The 7299-nt window shown below is 40.0% G+C and overlaps 1 protein-coding gene across 2 annotated transcripts in view; it reads right to left on the reverse strand.

Moving 5' to 3' along the window:
- Positions 1–6606, reverse strand: part of LOC306774728 (sorbin and SH3 domain-containing protein 1-like) — a 48638-nt gene extending 42032 nt beyond the window's left edge. The window contains exons 1-2 of one of the 2 annotated variants that reach the window (XM_079264883.1): positions 6352–6606; positions 575–748 (exon numbers count right to left, since the gene is read on the reverse strand). The gene's annotated coding sequence lies outside the window, so the exon portion shown is untranslated. The remainder of the gene's footprint in view (positions 1–574; positions 749–6351) is intronic. The other variant, XM_079264882.1, reaches the window with a different exon arrangement.
- Between the last annotated feature and the right edge of the window lie 693 nt (positions 6607–7299).

A 7299-nucleotide genomic window follows, 5' to 3' on the forward strand; every position in this document is an offset into this window, starting at 1 on the left:
ATCCAAGTTATTGCTTCAACTATTTTTTGAGGTGATTGCGGAGGAAACCACTGTTTTTATTTGACACTAATTCCCCTGTCCACTGTCAGAAAAAGACAAAAATTCTACACATAGTCTATAATTGTGGCTTTGGCAAAAGAGATAAATACAATGCTCTGTTGCTCTATGGGTTGTAAAATCTATTCAGATCTCTTAATTTGCGTCCTTTTTCAAGCATTATGTGTTCATAACAAGTAAATTTAGATTCATGACAACTGAGTCGACAGGACTGTAATATATGTGTGTATTTAAGATACAACAAATAGAGCAACGCTTAAAAAAAAAAAAAAAATCACATTGTTGTAAAAAATGCTTCAGCTTGGATTAAACATGTTAAACATGTACAGGTAAATCCATGAATTTAAAGTAATCCTATGAAAAACAAAAACGTTTTTCCTAGGTTGCAACATGAAAATACACATAAGCCCAAGTTAATTAAAAATCCTTAGAATAAACATTATCAACACCATTTTAACAGTCAAACAAGTGAATGCAGGTGCAACAACCAATCCAGCAAACACAACAGGCTTCTTACCGTCATAAAACCAAAAAACTGGAGATTTGCCAAGAAGGGTCAGACATCGATGAGCTGCAAGTCCCAGTTTCCTTCCTCTTTGGCTTCTTTTCTGATGTTCTCCTTTTTCTTGTGCAGGATATGTGTCCCCTTCTGGAATCCGTCTTTATTCCAAGATCTTACCGCGTCTAATGTCTGGGAGGCACAGAAACAACAGACAGGGAGAAAGTCAGAGAGAGCCAAAGAGAGGGAGTGACAGGGAAAGAGAGTTCCCTGTTTGGGTGAAGCAGTGATCAGATACGGCTATTTTCAGACTCAGGCATGCTCGTCTATGAGACTGGAAAGTTACCCTCCTGTGTAGTTGGGTGGGGGGGCTAAGTGACAGGGCTGACTATCTCTATTTTACCACACGCACAGATTTGCATGCATGCATACCACACAGCATGTACACACACATGTACGCAAAGAGAATAAATCTAACAGCACATTGGCTTACAGTACAAACACATCAGTCATATTCATTTTAATAATTATACATACTGAAATCAATTAAGAATGATTGACAAATTAGGACAGCGTAAACACTAGGCACAGGATGCATGTCAGAGAGTTTTCATGCTTCTGTTTCTTCCAGGTTTTATTGTCACACAGTGGCCGGGTGTAAAGTGGCCTTCTCCCACAAGGAAACTGATAGGAATGTCTGACTGTTCACACGTGGGATTTTCTTTCACTTTCTGCTGCTGACATTTTGACTGCCAGTCAAGAAGCCTCACTGGGATATGTGTAAATGAACTCATACACATGACACACACACACACACACACACACACACACACACACACTTTTCTCTTTATGTCAGCATCATCAACCATGGGCTGTCAGTGTCATATCAGGCTGTAAATGCAAATAAGAATTATGTGTCAACTCACCTGTGTCAGTAATCCATACTTAAATGTATATTTGGAAATGACCACACACACATACGCACACACACAGGCTGAATATACACAGGAGAGAGGTCAGCCAGAAGCACCTCTAGACCCCAGACTCCCTGCTATTCCCAGAATGATGATGTAACTACTGCTATTAGCATCTCATACTTAGAGCCAGGTTACCTAAAACCAGACAGCCAGCTACTTGTGCAAAACGCTACATTTTTCCTTCAAAGTCACATTAACCAATAAACAAAACAGATGCAGACCAATAGCTAATAAACTGCCACGCACTATGGTTCAGCCAGTATGCTCGTCATGACAACAGGAAATCCATTAACTTATGTTAATGCAAATTCACTGAGTGAAACCCGAGTGGGAACTTTTATTTTTCTCCACACAACAAAAGAAGACAGTCACAATAACTTTAATGTATGTACAATTTTTTTCCTCTCTATAATTTCAACTTCAGGTCAATAACTAACATTTTGAATTAAAATGTTCCTCCTCTACCTGTTGTCAACTATTGCACCAGACTGCCAAAGAGCCATTGATTGAATCAAGTGTGTTGCAGCAGGGAAACACTAAAACCTGCATGATGCTAGAAATAGTTGGGCAAGCCCAAACCATTTTACGTTTAGCTGGAGCTACATCTTCATCAAGCCCCCTGTTGTAATTTTTAAAACCAGGCAAGTCAACGGTAAGAATTTTAATGCAAAGTTCAGCTAAGTAAAATTCTTTACTACCTCCCCAAGTGCTGACCAGTCAACATCTAGTAAATCAACCACATAAAGTGAAAACTACCCAGATCTTCATGATGTAAACAATGTGGTTATGTAAATTTATCTTTTACATGAGTAAATACAATGCTATTGTGCTACAACACTCCAGAAATGCATATCAAACCCCTAAGCTTCAGACTTTGGGGTTTCCAAAGAATAGCAGCCATGAGCAGCCATGATCAAACAGCAGCTGGTCCCCAGAAACTTCTGGTCACGTGCCAAGGATCACGGAGGTATGGTGAAAAGCTGACAACTGACAGGTGCTAATGATGAAACCTTGGGGCCAAAATCAGGGCAGTATCAGGGGACCAATAAAGTTCTGTGCTGAAGAGACTTAAGTCCCACTACAGACATTTATCAAGTGAAAGCTTTATCCTGTAACCAACATGACACTTTCCCGACATAAGACCAGAGAAACTCTGCATTGTCATCTAAATAAAAAGAAACACCAGAATTTCTTTCTCATATTTCATGAATGGGATTTCACGGTTCTGGATCCCATCCATCCAAACTTTTTTCTAACTTAGATAAGCATAGCCTGGCAGGGTCTCCTCATGAAGCAATGATTTAAAAACAATTAAAACCAACACAAGCTTAGGAATGATCTCATTAAAGTGCCAGAGCAAACTATTTTTACAATGACTGACAGAAACTCACAGTCAAACACACTGACACTTTGACCTATGAGCTACTCCCGCCTACAGTATTTGCGTCGACATGGTCTCACCCGTACAGTTTCAACACCTAATTTATTATCAGCTTCTGCAAGACCCTGCCATTCCATTAAGTAAGTGGCAGGATATATAAAGCAGAGAAGTTGTGCATGGAGTGAGTAACACTTAAAAATACTTAAACCTGGGAGAAGTTCAAAAACAAAGATAAATTAATCCACAGAGATAATGCCGTTGCTCTCTGGTTCTGCATGTACACACATTGAAGTGGATTTTGAGATAGGAACAAATGTGTCCAGCTCCAGTCCTCCAGGGGCAGAATCCTGCAGGTTTTCCATGTGTCCCTGCTCCAACATACCTCACTCAAATGAATGACTAAATGGCAGAATTTCATAGGCTATGTATTTTGAGTCATGTGTCATATTTTTTCCATCATTAAGAAACTGTTAAGCTGGTTTCTTTTTCCAATATAAAAAGTTTAAACAGGCTCATCTCTGCATTGCTTCTCCATTCATTCATCTATCCATTTTTTTCTATTATAACATCACCATGCTCTCAAGGCACACAACATTTCCCCTTGCCTAGCAAGATAAAGCCAAGCCATTGTCTGTGTTGTACAGCTAATCAGTTTAAAGCAAGCCCCAATTATTTTTAATTCAATCTAATGTTGTAATAAACTTGGATTTGTTCTTACAAAAACTAAAATAAGAACAAGCAGCAATAGCTTCTCTGACTATTCAGTAATCAAAACATGGAACAATGCCAATTAAAAGTCAAGCCTAATATAAAGTCATTCCATGGTTAGTAAAGTCAGACCAGTTAACAGTGTTAACTCCAGTCCTTTACCTTTTTTTGCAGGAAGTTATTTTTTTTCCTTTTCCTTGGCGCTTCTTCTTAGAAAGATTATTAGTTATTGGAATAATCTTTTCATTGGCAAATGTCTACACATGATAATTAGAAATTTTTTTCCAACAAACAGATTGGCACAGGAAGATTTCTGGTTTCTGTTTGCAGCCCATTTGTCTTAGAAATACTGACCAATCATGTTTGATTTTCCTTTTGGCTTCATACAAGTAGAGTCACAGTGGAGAGGACACAAAGTGGAACGCACTGAGGAAAAAATAAAAATCAACTTGCAACCAATGGCTGGTGAGTGAATATAATATAATCTGAATATAAATAACTCACACATGAACATGTAGTCCTTGCCCAGATATCTGTTACCTACAATGTTGACATCCATGTACGAGAGGTAAAAAATATTCTCATTTGTGTCTGTCACAGTCTTTGCACAGTCTGTCAGACAACAGGGAATTTGTCCTCATAACACTTCAAACAAAATTCCAGAAAGAAAAATGCTTGTTTGCCTTTTCTTTTTTTCTTTTTTTGTGATGAAAGAAATTTAATTTGTGCGATAAAGTTGGAGTGTTGCAATGCATTGTAGAAATGGGGCAGGATTATATCATTTTTTACCTCTAGCTACTCCTTTTCAGGAGCTCAAGCTTATTTGTGATTTTGACAGACACTTTATGATTGCTATACAAATAATTACATTATTTTAAGCTCCACATCTTTTCTAATGCAATTTGAGATTATAAGATTTTTAAGTTTTTCTAAAGAAATTCCTTCTGCCAACTTGAAAATGACCGATGTCAACAATAAATGCAAGAAAAAATGTCTAAGCTTTGGTATAAAGTCATTGTAACTGCACTGCTAAAGGTCACAGACACATTTAAGGGAGCAAGCATGTCTGGCAGGCAGTGTCTTTTATCAGTTAGACTTGGAATTAGGCAAGATTTTCACACCACACCACATGAATCGTGACATCAGCCTCTGAAGAAGGGCATAGAAAAGGAGAGATAAAGGGGGCAACACAGCACCCCAAGGGGTAATGAGAAAATAAACGGCACTAAGAAAAACAAAGAAAAATTGACGAAAAAAAATTAGGACTGTATGAGAGAAAAAAGTAACAGAATGAAAGAAAACTGTGAGAGTAACCCGCTGAATTTTTCTGAACTTTCACGATGTATCACGTTCTCCTACTCCCTAATGGCTTGCCTTTGTTGCCTCATATCACTGCCTCCTCTACCTCTGTGTATGTACAATATTCACAATTTGCCATCTCCCTCAATAGCTTTGAACTGGTAGGTGCAACTCTGTTAACACTAAGACACTTTACAGTGCACTGGCCATCACTTATGTTGAAATCTGTAATTGCTCATTAAGTGCGTACTTTTAAGCCTATGTGAGAGGTTTATTTGTGCAGAAGCCACCAGAGACACAGATAGCAGCCAACTGTTGCTCATCATATTGCTTCTTGTTGTGCTGCTTCCACTCTGCCAGACACAAATATGCAGACACAAAAATAAATAAACTACAGCACCAAAAACTTCACACATGATGCAGAACAGCACAAGCTCACAGTTCAAGTAGGCCTCACTGGGAGTGGTATGAGGTTCCCGGCATGATAGAGTTACACATTGTGCAGCCTGGACACCTCCCCACTCTCCCTGTTAACCCAGCATTCAAATGGATCTTGCAGATACTATCCATCGCTGTTGGCCTTTTAATCTTTTCCTCATTACATCAGCCTTTCATATCAGTACACATAGAGCAGTGTAGAAAATTAGTTTAGTCTCAGCACTAGGACATTTAGTTCATAAAAGGAAGGGCAACAGATAAGTCAGATCAAAACATGCCAAAGCACTAAGCCACAGAGAAACATAGTGATTAAGGTCTGCAATTAATTTACATTGCCATGGTGTAGTGCTGGTATTGGAAACGAAAGAAGTCTCACAGGGTACAGAGAAAAACAATGTGCTTAAAACAACCATGTTGTATATAACTAGGATTTATACACAAATGTATTCCTATTCAGAGAAAATAAATAGATATTCTTCCTCAAAGACAGTGCACAATTCTGTACTGCACCACTATGTATGTCCAAGCTAACAAAAGAGATTATCCCAACTATGAGATGTAGGTTAAACGTGGATCATTCCGTTCATGTTTACTATTATCAGGCTTGTTGTTAAAGTTTAGACCCTTCTCAAATGCTGATGGTCTTTATAGCCAATGTTTATCATTTATCTTGCCTCAGCTTAAAAGCCTGTGGTTTCAGCATTTACCATCATCCCAGTTCTGACCGCATCCTCCTCTGGTGAACTGGGAACAGCAGTCCACTGGAATGCACATTGATGGAAACAGTCGAGCCCACTGCCACCCAGCTGAGTTCATTCAAACGCAAAGATCATGCAGATTACTTATAGGGCGATCGTTGTTTTGTTTTCTAAATTATTTTTAAAGCATCCAGAAAGACAAGTTTACCAGTGAAATTCAGCCGCGGGTCAAGTCGGCTGCAGCTATGAGGATGCGAGAGGGTTAACAACACCGCTGCTTCTGTTGGGATTTACCTTAAAACGGCTGTCGCTTCACTCCATAAATTCTGTAAGACATCATCAGGAAATCAGCTTCCTCCATGTGAAATGACTGAAGTTCTCACTTGGAAGAGCTCAGTGGGAAACAAGCATACACCGAGCCACGGAGGTTTCTGCTGTTAGTGGAGTGATCGCGCGATGAAACCGTACACCTGTTTTTCGACGCGCATGGATGTCGCCGGTGTCGGTCAGCTAACTAAAGGTAGCTCCCTCTCTATATAGGTGAAGAAGATGTGGGACGAGGTTGGGCCTCGGATGGCAATGCGCTGAAGCTTTTCTAAGCGCTTTTCTCACGCCACAAACCTCCAGGGAGAAGACGGCGCGGCGTCAGAATTACACCGCATGCCTTTCCTGACTACATGCGGCAGTCGCACCGCGTTCCCGACTCCGCCGAGCCTACAGTAGTCGCGTCAGTCCAGATATGGGCTGAACCTTCCGTTTCCGTTTTGTTTTTTTGCTGAATGATGCCGTGACTTCGTCCTGCAAAATGGCCACTGTTATTTTCATTCAGCGAGCGACTACCGCGAGCTTCTCATTGGGTCCCAGTGTAACCATGGTAACGGCCGCGGTTCAATCAGTGCTTGCAGAGGACACAGGCCATGTAAAGCTCACAAACAGGAAAGTGCTAGTTTCCCTACAACATGAACACACAAAGGACTCCCTAATATATCAAGTGGTGACAGTTTGCAAGGCTATGACCTTTGTCCCTGGCTAGAACATGAAAATGATTCTGACAGGCTTGGGTGCTAACTCAAATAGCTAAATTAAAGGAGTTATTGAGATCATTCAGGACTAGAGCCAGCCCACAATTCTGGGTGTTTACCTTCTAGTACATCATGACATTGTTAAATAAAAACACTTGTTCCAAAGCCCAACTTCCGTGTATTTGTTAAAATGGTGACTGAAAATTCAGAGGGTAGTCGA

Source organism: Telmatherina bonti (genome assembly GCF_933228915.1).
Source record: "Telmatherina bonti genome assembly, chromosome: 3".
Taxonomy (NCBI): Eukaryota; Metazoa; Chordata; class Actinopteri; order Atheriniformes; family Telmatherinidae; genus Telmatherina; species Telmatherina bonti.